At 40.8% G+C, this 14,560-nt stretch overlaps 1 pseudogene; it reads right to left on the reverse strand.

Annotated features, from left to right (window-relative positions):
• Nucleotides 1–3,256: 3,256 nt before the first annotated feature.
• Nucleotides 3,257–4,854, reverse strand: LOC100440796 (eIF5-mimic protein 2-like; annotated as a pseudogene).
• Between the last annotated feature and the right edge of the window lie 9,706 nt (nucleotides 4,855–14,560).

The following is a 14,560-nucleotide window of genomic DNA, read 5'->3' on the forward strand; positions in this document are numbered from 1 at the left end:
ACAAAGGACATAATTTCCCCTTTTCAAGGCTGAGTAATATTCCACCATGTGTTTATAACACATTTTTTTAATCCATTCATCTGTTGATGGATACTTAATTTGATTCCATAACTGGGCTATTGTGAATAATGCTGCAATAAACATGGGAGTGCAGATATTTCTTTAACATACTGATTTCAAATCCTTTGGCTATATACCCAGAAGTGGGATTGCTGGATCATATGATAATTCTATTTGTAGTTTTTGAGAAACTCCATACTGTTTTCCATAGTAGCAGTGGTAATTCACATTTCCACCAACAGGGTGCAAGCGTTCCTTTTTCTGCACATTCTTACCAACACTTGTTAAATTTCATCTTTTTGTTAATAGCCATTCTGACACGTATGAGATAATATCTCATTGTGGTTTTAATTTGCATTTCTTTAATGATTAGGGATGTTGAGCATTTTTAATGTATCTGTTGACCACTTGTATATCTTCTTTTGAGAAATGTCTATTCAGGTCTTTTGACCATTCTTAAGTTGGGTTGTTTTATTGCTATTGGGTTATTTGAGTTCCTTATATATTTGGGATATTAACCCTTTGCCAGATACATGGTGATATGGTTTGGCTGTGTCCCCACCCAAATCTCATCTTTAATTGTAGTTCCCATAATCCCCACATGTTGTGGGAGGGACTTGATGGGAGTTAATTAAATCATAGGGGCAGTTACCCCCACGCTGTTCTCATGATAGTGAGTTCTCACGAGATCTGGCAGTTTTATAAAGGACTTTTCCCCCTTTGCTTGGCACTTCTCCTTCCTGCTACTAGGAAGGTGAAGGACATGTTTTCTTCCCCTTCTGTCATGATTGTAAGTTTCCTGAGGCATCCCCAGCCCTGCAAACCTGTGAGTCAATTAAACCTCTTTCCTTTATAAATTACCCAGTCTTGAGTATTTCTTTATAGCAGCGTGAGAATGGACTAATACATATGGCTTGCAAATATTTTCTACCATTCCATAAGTTGTCTTTTCATTCTGATAATTGTTTCTTTGCTGTGCAGAAGAATTTTCATTTGATGTAATCATATTTGTCTTTTGTTGTTGTTGTTGTCTGAGCATTTGGCATCAAATCTAAAAAATCATTGCCTAGACCAATGTCATACGGTTTTAGCAAAGGTTTTTCTTATATTTGAGCAAATAGCTGAAGCAAATGAGGATTTAGGTTATATGAATATCTGTTAATGAATGAAAAGGAATTTCAAGCTGAAAAATAGAGAAGGAAAAAAATAACATGAAGACCTATCAGAGAGGGTTAAGTAAATTATAGCCTATACATTTAAGAGAAAACTATGCAGACATTAAGAAGGTTGATCTATATTAATACTCAGTAGCATAGAAAGATTTCTTTAATAATTTCTTGAGTTGAAAACAAGCAAGTGTACAATTTTATTCTATTTATATAAAAGTGTGTGTGTGTGTGTGTGTGTGCGTGCGCATGCCTGCATGTTCGTGTGTGTGGAGGCAATGTATACATAGAGAAGTATCTAGAAAGATGGTTACAAAATGTTCACAAAGGTGATCTATTAGACATACACAAAAATAAAGATGATTGAGTAATATTTATTGCCTGTCTCTCTCACCAGAATGTAAACTCTATGAAAACAGGAACTTAGCTTTGTTCACTGCTTCATTACTACTATCTAGATACATAATGAATGAATCAGCAAAGGAAAGAAGAAAATACAGGGCCTATACGTGGATCAAATAATAGCTCAGATTACTGGAGTTCAAAGGCCTGCAGCGGAGCAAAGGAGATAACAGTAGATGTCTGAGCAGATCTGATTGGGCAGAGCTTTGAATCCCAGCATAAACCTGGACTTCATGCTTCAGGAAATGGGTAGACATTGCTCACTGAGACGAGGAGGTGGAGGATGGATTTTCTTTCTTTTTTTTAAGTGTAAGTATGGACTTTATTTTTTTAAAAAAGTCTTCTGAGAACTACAAATTATGAAGTAAAAGCAGATCACTATGTAGAAATCTAGTAAATACATTTTGCCTGTGCATGAAAACTTTATCAAAGTTATTCCTTTAACAAATTCACCCCATTCACAATATTCAGTTATAGTATTCTTTTTAAGGTTACTACACCTTTATTTCAAATTATATGACATGTTATTCCTTCAAAATGAACTTTTAAACGACAAACTTTTGGCTCATAAGAACGGCACCTTCAAAAGGGGCGATTTCCACTCAGTCTCTGGTGGCATTATTCCAGGCTAGTTTCTTTCACCAGTTAAAAACCTTTAAAATGTTCACTTTTAACACAAAGTCTTTCCATAAAAAGTGTGGCTACATTTCCCCCCACCCCCAACCAATGACTACATACATAGATGGGTAACAGCAAGAAAAGCTGAAAATAAAAAGGCAACCATTAAAATAAATGGATCAATTGTATACAAGAAATATTTGGCTCATGGCAATTAAAAATGGCAACTAGGGTATGTTAATAGCCAGAGGCTTGAGTCATTACTGAATATGTTAAGAGAATGAAACCAGTCCAGTATGACCAAGTGGGAATATATAATTGTCGTTGCACTTCATTTGTTATAGAAAATGCTCTAAGCCAATAGGAAATCTAAGCTATATCTAGATTCCCAATTAGAACATGCTGACCTTTAACGTTTTCAACAATTTTTACTGGGTTTAGTACATCAGTCATTTTCTTTACTCAAACTCCTTTATGAGTCTTTTCCTATCAATCTAAGTGTATTCTGTGCATAAAATACCTTAAATGATAAGAATTGTCTAAGGTTCATTTGAAAATGGTTGGTTGTATAAAAAAAATACCCATTTGTTTTGCCTGGAAAGATACAAACTAAATGCAGAAGTTTCTCTAGGGGAAAAACTCATCTTTCTTCTTCCCGCCACCTCTGCCACATTTTGATTTCCTAAACTTTTCTAGTCTATTCTCCATGGCTTCTCTAAGGATAAAACCCAGAGAGCAAACAATTGAGCTTTAGGACTTCTGGAGTTAAAAAAACAAAACAAAAGTTAATGGCAAGCAATGGTCCACATACTCAAGATTCATGTTAAATGAATTCAATTATTACATATGTGTTTTTCACTGATGAGTGGGGCTCTGGGCCTGCCATATCACACAAATCATTGCCTTTGAGACTTTGGATACTTTTACAGTTTAATTTGCAAACAGAATTTTTATAATAAATTATTTTTTAACTAAATCATATCTTGAAAACTGTTTATAGAAAACCCAGGGAATAAAGTGAACTGTTCATTGTGAAAGGCCTTAAATTGTATTATTACAGTAGAAAATACAGGAGGTAGAAGATAACTGAAAAGACTAATGCAACATCAGATTCAAATCTATAGCTCCTGTAGCTACTTAAAACATGGTTTTAGAAACTAAACCCAACATTTCCAGCAACCATAGAAACAGTTCAAATAAAATTTGCTATGAAAGCCCTTATATCATGCTTGATACAGGGAGGTAGGAAGATGTAAAACCAGGACACATGAGACAGGACATTTTATCTACAACTCCTGTTTGCTTTACTGAGGGTGTAGTTTCAAAATTCAGTCACTTTCTTCAGCTTCAGATTCAGATTCTTCTTCAGCATTTTTGAGCCACTCTCCAAACTTTTTCATTTGCTCAAGGGAAACACTCTTCCCCTTTGCAACATGTGTACCTTTATACCACTTCAAAATGGGCTCTTTGCTCAGGACTATAGCTTTATAAAAAAGCACCACTATTTTCTGGAAGGCTTTCATGAAATGAATGTTGTCATAGCAATACTCCTGAATCTTCAGTAACAGTCAGCTCAGACTGACCTTGAGTAGTAAAGGCAGCAAGTATAGGGCTGTATTGCTTCAAGTGTCTGATGGCTTGCTCTGCTACAAGCTCCTCTTTTTTGTTCCATTCCACGGCGCTCATTATATTTGACCAGACTATTTGGATGACAACTGGTTCTGGGATGTTGTTTTTTTTCATCTCCTCCTTGACATATAAAATTATATCCTTAAATGGATCCCCACAGGACATCTGTTCTTGAAGTTCTTTCTGGAGCTCCTTACAAGCTCTGATGGTTTGCTGATTCCAAACATATTCTGAAAGCTCTTTCAGGCCTGCCTCAGTAAAATACTTTGTGAAGTGTTTAACGCTTTGCTTATTGGCAGGAAAAGGTTCCATCAGGCTGTTATCCATGCTGACTTTCCTTGCAGTTACTGCATTGATATCTTTTTCATTTATTCATGATTTAAAGAGCTTTACAGCAAAAGCTGCTGAAACCCCTTCTTTAACCAAATTCTTATTATAAAGGCTATTAAGAATAGATGCCATTAGCCAGAAGAACACCAGTCAACCTAGCCAGTTTGTTCCTCTCCGAGTCTGAAAAACCCTTTCAGAACAGCAGCAGCCTTTTTACTTCATCTTCACAACCTTTCTCCAGGTATTTGTAGTGCCTGATTAACTTGTTAAAAACCTGAGCAAATGCTTGCGTGGTGTCTAGGTCTTCTTGGGCTGCAAACACGCAAACATCTGTACGCATGATGTCATCTGCCAGTGTACCACCTGGGGCCAGCATTCCAGCCACCAGAATGTCAAAGAGTGTTTCTGCACATCGATGGTAATCAAGTTTTGTTCCAGAAAAGCATCAAGAAACTTAGCTACTGCTTCCAAATCAGTACCAGTTTCAGTTAAGCCTTGAATAATATAGTCCTGAAACTGAGTAGGGTCAAACCTCTCTTTTTCATCTCTTTTTCTGGTTTTAAAACACTGGGCCTGATAGCGTTGGCTTTTGCTGCTTTTGATTACTCATAAAAGACACCCGAATTTAAGGTGAAGAGGAAAGAGCCAGAAATCCGCTATGTAGTGGCAATTGCCATGGTGTCTCCTCTGCAACCAGAACTGAGGATGGATTTTCACACCACTGTCTAGCCTGATGGATCCTCTTAACCATCTCTCACTACAAAACAAACTGTCTGTGAATAAACAAGACATTCAGACGTCTTTCAGGCTCCTAACTGATAGAGAGTTTTAAGCCAGTTTAGGCTTTAGGGCTTAACATTCACTTGCTGGTTGATGAAGGCCCAGAAAACAAAGTGAAAATGCTTCCATTTCCCCATTTCAATCTGTGCGCCACCATCTGCTGTGCTGATTCCCATGATGGCTGCCATGGTGAAGATAGAAAAGGAATGGCCCAGGAACCAGAGTCTCATGGATGCCAACACAAGATAGACTCACAGCCCTGAGGTCAAGAAGAACTTTCTTTCTGTTACTTTGTCTTAAGCAGTGCTGGGACTTTTCACTTTTTATACTAGGGCCTTGTGTAGGCAAGCACAGGCCACTGAATTGGTTCCATGGACCAACCCTTTGATCATACCATATGTGGAAACAATACTGCACTATTTGTCTTTTCTCCCTTTGAGAAGTCCTTAATGATTATTGAGGATGTTTCCTATTATTCATCCTGTCTCCTTCAACCCAACCCCACCAGCAGACAGACTGGTCTTCCTTAAATGCAAATGCTACCCCTTCACTCACTCTCCCAGTACAACCCTTCATTGGCTGTACATTGCTCTTAGGATAATCACGTTGTCTGTCCCTGGCATAGCCTCCAAGGCCCTGTCTATCCCCAGAACAGTGTCCACCTTAGGCCACCCTCTCTCTTGCCCTCTAGGCTCCAGCACTCTGACATTCCTTCAGCTCCTCAAACATGTCATGTTCCTTCCTAACTCAGACCTTTTCCACACTGTTCTTTATGCCTGGAATCGTACTCCTCCCTTCAGCAATCTGGTCAGCTCCCACTTATCCTTTACATTATGGTATAAATGTCACTACCCCAGGGGTGCCCTCCTCAGTGTCATGCCCCAGACCAGCCTGGGTATATGTAAAAGAGCCTCCCACAGCATCTACCTAGAGCTTCTTTACCACAGCACATAACTCACCTACAGTTAAATAATTATTGGGCAATTATTTATTCAACATGAGTTTTCCCCATTGGACAAACCAAGTTGTTCCCAGCATAGTGCTGGCATGTGTGATCTTTTTAAACCTTTTTTTTTTCAGTGCTATTCTCATTGTACAATGTCAGTAGGTTAATAATGAGTGGAGTGAGAGAAAGTGGATACTGTATATTTCAACAAGTTTGGCTGTAAAGGGGAGGAGAGAGGTAGGGTAGGAGCTGGAGGGCACTGTGGAAGTGTCTTAACCAGCTCAGGCTGCCATCACAAAATACCACAGGCTGTGTGGCTTAAACAAGTGATATGCATTTCTCACAGTTCCTGGAGGCTGGAATTCCCAGCTCCAGATGCCAGCATGGTTGGCGTCTGGTGAGTGCTCTCTTTCTGGCTTGCAGACAGCTGCCTTCTCACTGTGTCCTTATTTGGTGGAGGTTGGGTGAGTTCTGGTCTCTTCCTCTTCTTTTAAGGACAGCAATCCCATTATGAGGACCCCACTCTCATGACTTCATCTAAACCTAGTTACCTGCCAAAGGTCCCGTCTCCAAATATCATCATATTAGGGTTTAGGTTTCAACATGTGAATTTAGCAGAGGGATGTCACAATTCAATCCATAGAAGGGATTAAGCAAAGTCTTTTTATGATAGGAAATCTTGAGCAGGCTTAAACACTGATGGTAGATGCCAGCAGAGAGGGGAAGGATGAAGCTTCAGGGAAGACAGGATAATCATAGGAGGTGGGAGGAGAAAAAAAGCAGTGCACTGATGGAGAAGATGTCTTTGGGAGGACAGACACTGCTCCTGCTGTGACATGAGCAGAGGAGCAAAGGGCGTGTGCAACTCCAGAGGACCTTTTCCATGTGGTGGCAATGAGCCAAGAGAATTCTCAATGAGTGGCTTCTTATTCCCTATTCGAAATAACATGTATGGGTATCTGATGAGGGGCTTCTGTGGCTTGTGTGGAGAAGGTTTGAAATAGATTCTGTGAAGAGTAAGAAACAGAGCTGCTGTGATATGAATATTTGTGCCCACCCCCATTTATGTGTTAAAGTCCTAACCCCCAAGTTGAAGGTATTAGGAGATGGAGCCTTTGGGAGGTCATTAAGCCTTGAGGGAAAAGTCCTCATGATTGGGATTAGTGTCCTTCTAAAAGAACCCAGGGAGTTAGCTTGTCTCTTCCACCATGTGAGAACACAGCAAGAAGGCACCACTTATGAGCCAAAAAGCAAGCCCTCACCGGACATTAAATTGGCCTTGATCTTGGACTTTCCAGTCTCCAGAACTGTGGGAAATTCTGTGTAGAGGGAGTAACAGCTGAGAGCCCTGGAATGACAGAAGATTGTGGTCACAGTATGGGATGTTTAAGTGCAAGATTTCAGAGGAGAAGCTCCTCGTGACACCGGATCAGTGTAAAACCTTAGGCATGTGTGGCTGAAGTGGAGAAGGGGTAAAGGGCCTGGAAATTGAGCAGACCAATACTGCAGACCCTTCCTTTCAAGTCAAGGGTCCAATGGTTAGAGTGAGCCCAGCTGGAAAGCAGTCTTCCTTACGAAACTGCATCTTAACAAGGTTTATTTCCTTCAGGAGGGTTGCTTGTGCCACAGCACTAGTTCCCCACGTAGATATTATAGGTGCCAAGGGAAATGGTCAGTCTCTCCCTCTCCTTCTCTCTTTTTACCTATAAGTGCTACACATCTTGAAGCTCTTTTGGAGCTACAGATACAGAAAAAGATAGAGGAAGCAAGACACTGGTAAAGAAGGGTCACATAGCCATTGAAAACACAGAATTCCGGTGACATTGACATTTATCTGATATCCAATTCTTGCTCTTGACTCCCAAGACTGAATGGAAATCTTTGCCTTATAACAACAGTGTTGTGGAAGACCTTTGGGAAAATCTTCCTTTAGGGCCTCCCCCTAACAACACTGCTACATAAATTCAAAACAAAGAAATATCTTTATATTGATATTCTGAATGTTTAAAAATAATATAAATAAGAAAATTATTCTCGGCATGTATTTACATACTTTAATCATAATTTATGTGGCCATATCTATCTGCAATACTGTATCACTGGTATTTCTATGATGAATGCTTTTTTGATACACTTTAATCTTCATTTTTAGTAAAATTACTTGCAACCATTTTCTATATTATATTTACAGTTAATAAATTTGAAATTCTTAACACTTTTTATTACTCCTTCTAGTAGGCTCAGAACAAATGCTGAAAAAAGGAGGATATTATTTTCTGTTTTGTAATATTGAAATGTTTAACTTCAGCTCAAATATTTTTAGAGATTCGGTCACTTTGTCCCTTTTTAGAGACTTTTATTTAACAAATATTTTTATAAGACAAAACTTGTCAAATAAGTTATCTATGATTCTTTTGAATATTTTACCACATTTAGATCTTAGAAAATAATAGGCCTTCGGCAGGGCATGGTGGCTCACACCTGTAATCCCAACACTTTGGGAGGCTGAGGAGGGAGGATCACGAGGTCAGGAGATCGAGACCATCCTGGCTAACACGGTGAAACCCCGTCTCTACTAAAAGTACAAAAACAAAATTAGCCAGGTGTGGTGGTGGGCACCTGTAGTCCAAGCTACTCAGGAGGCTGAGGCAGGAGAACGGCATGAACCCAGGAGGCGGAGCTTGCACTGAGCCGAGATCACGCCACTACACTCCAGCCTGGACTACAGAGCGAGACTCCATTCCAAAAAAAAAAAAAACCTTCTCAGCTTTATTCCACCAAAAATTTCAACCCAATTTTCAGATATATTAAATACCAATTATAGAATTTCAAAATTGAATCAGTATAGCTTTTGAGTCTTCAAATGTAATTCATTCAGTTTCTCCCTGTTTGTACAGATGTATTTTAATGTTTTCCTGTTGCAAGCTTTGTTTTTCATAAGTTTGTACATTTCTAAGAGCTTCAAATAGTAAAGGTTTTAGGTTTTAAGGATTTTATGGTACTCCATTTGTTGACTGCTCTGATAAAAGATTTCAACAGTTTTTTTTTGTTTGTTTGTTTGTTTGTTTTTGAGACGGAGTCTCGCTCTGTTGCCCAGGCTAGAGTGCAGTGAAGTGATCTCAGCTCACTGCAAGCTCTGCCTCCCGGGTTCATGCCATTCTCCTGCCTCAGCCTCCCAAGTAGCTGGAACTACAGGCGCCTGCCACCATTCCCAGCTAATTTTGTTTTTGTATTTTTAGTAGAGATGGGGTATCACCGTGTTAGCCAGGATGGTCTTGATCTCCTGACCTCATGATCCACCTGCTTCAGCCTCCCAAAGTGCTGAGATTACAGGTGTGAGCCACCACACCCGGCCTCAACTGCTTTTAAGAAAAAGACAATAAAATTAGAAAACTCACTTACAACCCATTTTAGGACACTAAGAAATTACAAAGTACTTATTTTAATAAACAAGCATTTTTGAAATCTGATTAGTGATGAGTAGCAAAAAGAAAGTGAATACTACCATTCTGAGACATTTTATTTTTTGTTTCATTTCTCTGTGCGTGTGTATGTCTCAGTACATTTTCTGTTGCCATAAGTGAATACTTGAGGCTGGAGAATTTATAAAGAAAGAAATCTGTCTAGCTATGGTATACAGTCTGGGAAGTTCAAGAGCATAGCCCTGGCTTCTGGTGAGGGTTTTCATTGCTGCATCATAACATGGTGACGAAGGCCAAAGAGGAAGCAGACACATGCAAAGAAATAGGACTTGAGGGGGCAGTCTGCCTTCTCTCCCAGGGACTAATCAATTCCTACAAGAACTGATTCAGTCTTTGTATTAGTCTGTTTTCATGCTGCTGCTGATTAAGACATACCTAAGACTGGGAAGACAAAGGGGTTTTAATGGACTTACAGTTCCACATGGCTGGAGAGGCCTCACAATCATGGCAGTAGGCAAGAAAGAGCAAGTCATGGATAGCAGCAGGCAAAGAGAATGAGCTTGTGCAGGGAAACTCCCCGTTTTTAAAACCATCAGATCTCATGGGACTTATTGACTATCATGAGAATAGCATGGGAAAGACCTGCCTCCATGATTCAGTTATATCCCATCAGGTTCCCCCCACAACATGTGGGAATAATGGGAGCTACAAGATGAGATTTGGGAAGGGACACAGAGCCAAACTGTATCATTCTGCCCTGGCCCCTCTCAAATCTCGTCTTCACATTTCAAAACCAGTCATGCCTTCCCAACAGTCCCCCAAAGCCTTAACTCATTTCAGCATTAACTCAAAAGTTCACAGTCCAAGGTCTCATCTGAGACAAGGCAAGTGCCTTCCACCTATGCACCTATGAGCCTGTAAAATCAAAAGCAAGTTAGTTACTTCCTAGATACAATGGGGGTACAGGCTTTGGGTAAATAGAGCTGCGTTCCAAATGGGAGAGATTGACCAAAACAAAGTGGCTATGGGCCCCATGCAAGTCCAAAATCCAGCAGGGCAGTAAAATTTTAAAGCTCCCACATGATCTCCTTTGATTCCATGTCTCACATCCAGGTCATCCTGATGCAAGAGGTGGGTTCCCATGGTCTTGGGAAGCCCTGCCCCTGTGGCTTTGCTGGGTACAGCCTCCCTCCTGGCTGCTTTCATGGGCTGGTGTTGAGTGTCTGCAGGTTTTCTGGGCACACAGTGCAAGCTATCAATAGACCTACCATTCGGGGGTCTGGAGGACAGTGGCCCTCTTCTCACAGCTCCACTAGACAGTGCCCTAGTAGGGACACTGTGTGGGGGCTCTGACCCCATATTTCCCTTCTGCACTGCCCTAGCAGAGGTTCTCCATGAGGGCCCCACCCTGCAGCAAACTTCTGCTTGGATATCCAGACATTTCCATACATCTTCTGAAATCTAGGCAGAGGTTCCCAAACCTTAATTCTTGACTTCTGTGCACCCACAGGCTCAACACCACATGGAGGCTTCCACACTCTGTAGCAACAGCCTGAGCTATACCTTGGCCCCTTTTAGTCATGGCTGGAGCAACTGGGATGCAGGGCGCCAACTTCCTAGACTGCACACAGCAGAGGGACCCTGGGCCTGGCCCACAAAACCATTTTTTCCTCCTAAACTTCTGGGCCTGTGATGGGAGGGGCTGTTGTGAAGACCTCTGACGTGCCCTGGAAACATGTTTCTCATTGTCTTGGGGATTAACATTCGGTTCCTTTTTACTTACGCAAATTTCTGCAGCTGGCTTGAATTTTTCCTCAGAACACAGGATTTTCTTCTCTATTGCATTGTCCGGCTAAAAATTTTTTACTTTTATGCTCTGCTTCCCTTATAAAACTGAATGCCTTTAATAACTCCCAAGTCACCTCTTGAATGCTTTGCTGCTTAGAGATTTCTTCTGCCAGATACCCTAAAATCATCTCTCTGAAGTTCAAAGTCCTGCACATCTCTAGGGCAGGGACAAAATGCTGCCAGTCTCTTTGCTAAAATGTAACAAGAGTCACTTTTGCTGTAGTTCCCAACAAAAGTTTCTCATTTCCATCTGAGATCACCTCAGTCTAAACTCTATTGTCCATATCACTATCAGCATTTTTGGCAAAGCTATTCAATGAATCTCTAGGAAATTCCAAACTTTCCCACACTTTCCTGTCTTCTTCTGAGCCCTCAAAACTGTTCCAACCTCTGCCTGTTACCCAGTTCCAAAGTCACTTCCACATTTTTGGGCATATTTTCTGCAGTGCCCCACTCTACTGGTACTAATTTACCGTATTAGTCTGTTTTCACACTGCTGATAAAGACATACCTGAGACTGGGAAGACAAAGGAGTTTTAATGGACTTGTAGTTCCACATGTCTGGGGGTCCCTCACAATCATGGTGGAAGGCAAGGAGGAACGAGTCACATCTTACATGGGTGGTGGCAGGCAAAGAGAATGAGTTTGTGCAGGGCAAGTCCCATTTTCAAAACCATCAGTTCTTATGAGACTTATTCACTATCACGAGAATAGCATGAGAAAGACCTGCCTCCATGATTCAGTTATATCCCACCAGGTTCCTCCCACAACACATGGGAATTATGGGAGCTACAAGATGAGATTTGGGTAGGGACACAGAGCCAAACTATATCAGTCTTACTACAGCAAGAACTCATTCACTACAGTAAGAATGGCATCAAGCCATTCATGAGGGATCCCACCCCATAGCCCAAACACCTCCCACTATGCCTCACCTCCCAACACTGCCACATAGGTGATCAAATTTCAACCTGAGTTTTGGTGGGGACAAACTCAAGCCATAGCTGTGTAATTTTTGTGGATTTTGACAATTCTTCTTCTTTTTCTTTTTTTAACGAAGTCTTGCTGCTGCCTAGGCTGGAGTGTGCAGTGGCATGATCTCATCTCACTGCAACCTCCACCTCCTGGGTTCAACGATTCTCCTGTCTCAGCCTACTGAGTAGCTGGGATTACAGGTGTGCACCACAACACATGGCTAATTTCTGTATTTTTAGTAGAGATGGGGTTTCACTATGTTGGCCAGGCTAGTCTCGAACTCCTGACCTCAGGTGATTAGCCTGCTTTGACCTCCCAAAGTGCTGGGATTATTCTGGCCCAATTCTTTTTTTTTTTATTGACAGTATATCACAACTTCTTTGGGTGAATTATGAGTTATACGGGTACCACAATTCCATGCTTGGATGTCTGTTTTATAGAATTCATAATTTAGTAAGAACATTGCTTTTATCATGACACTATGTCCCTCCAAAATTTTATTTGTATTGTCTCCCCAAAATAAATACATTTAACATCAATGGAGATCTTTTAAGAAAAATTTCAGTTACATTCTCAGTAATGCAAAATATTTCACTAAACAAGGATTTCCAAAAGCTTTATTTCAATTCCATCAATTGGATGAAAAACTCAATCCATTAGTGAGATTAGCTGATCTTCTATTTAAAGCATGTGATGGCATTGATAGAAAATTGGCCTCATTCAACTGTGTGCCAAGATTGTCTTCTGACAATGGAGCCAAAACAATAACAACTGTCGTGAACTTTTTGTGCGTGTGTAAGAAACTATAGACTCCAAAATGAGTACAATTAATTTGAAAGAACAGTTGTTTCATTTAAATGGAAAAACCTGCTTTGCGTACTGAAACTTAAATGTGCCTTCTGCTGTCCCATGTGTTAAATTGTTATATCTGGACATAGTTTTTATTGAAATAATTAGTAACTTCAGTAGATTTATAGCAAAATTCAAGCTTGTTACCATTTAACAAAAGTGTTTAGATTATCCTCTAGAGGAGGGCTACTCAACCTTTATTTGCTGCGCTTATTGCATATGTACATAATCTATAAGGTTTTGCTGTTGTTGTTGTTTTTGAGACGGGGTCTCGCTCTGTCATCAGGCTGGAGTGCAGTGGCGCGATCTGGGCTCACTGCAACCTCTGCCTCCCGGGTTCAAGTGATTCTCCTGCCTCAGCCTCCTGAGTATCTGGGATTACAGGTGCCCAACACCACGCCTGCCTAATTTTTGTACTTTTGGTAGAGACAAGGTTTCACTATGTTGGCCAAGCTAGTCTCGAACTCCTGACCTCAAGTGATCTGCCCACCTTGGCCTCCCAAAGTGCTGGGATTACAGGCATGAGCCACCGTGCCCAGCCTATAATATTTTTCCATTTTCCGCCGACCCTACTGACTTCACGCATCTTGAAGATTGCAGTAAGAGCCATAGCAGAACTGCAGAAGACAATAAATAGCCGCCAAATATTTCTCCCATCAATACCACCTAAGACAGAAAAATTGACATTCCCTAGCAGCGTGTGCCACCGCCCACTTTGTTTTCTTAGCAAGTGTTTTTGCATGCTTTCTTTTAAAAGCAGGCCTTAGTTAAATTGCCCCAGGGAAGTGTTGGAAATAAAGAGAAAGATTAAAGCCGGTCATCTTTCAGATTTACTGTGCGCTAAGGAGAGAACTCTGTTTACTGAACACAAACCTCACATGCTGCTAGACAAGACCATGGCAGAAGATGGAAATAACCAAATGGAGATCCAGCAAACTCACCCCAGTTTACTTTAATGCAAATATTAATGATATACCTCTTAAAAATGAAAAAATCCAGGACAAATGCAAACTAGATGGGATGCCCAACCGCAGGAATAACCAGTACTATTACAGACAAAGGGGATACATTGTTACCCTACCAAGAATCCAACAGAGCTCAGTGTCCTTGGGAGCCACTACCAATTGATAGGGGTTGACCCACTGGAGGAAACTCCCTAAATGAAATTCCTCAGACCGTAGACAGTCTCTAAAGCGTTATAGACTTGGATTCATTCTCTTTGAAGAGAACCAGTGAATCTCTATATTCTAAATGCTTTTACATAGAGATTAGAAGAGTTCTTATCTAGAATTGCTGGTATCCAATGTGCTCCATTCACTCTCTCAAGGATGGTGACTAATGTTTGGACCACACTGAATGTGCTGGGAGCTAGGAAGCCACACTGTTGTACACCTCTACACTTCTGATTTGCCAGCCAAGTTAAAAATTATGGGCTGGGCGCGGTGGCTCATGCCTGTAATCCCAGCACTTTGGGAGGCCAAGGTGGGCAGATCACCTGAGATCGGGAATTTGAGACCAGCCTGACCAACATGGAG

Source organism: Pongo abelii, chromosome 2 (assembly GCF_028885655.2).
Source record: "Pongo abelii isolate AG06213 chromosome 2, NHGRI_mPonAbe1-v2.0_pri, whole genome shotgun sequence".
NCBI classification, from domain to species: Eukaryota; Metazoa; Chordata; class Mammalia; order Primates; family Hominidae; genus Pongo; species Pongo abelii.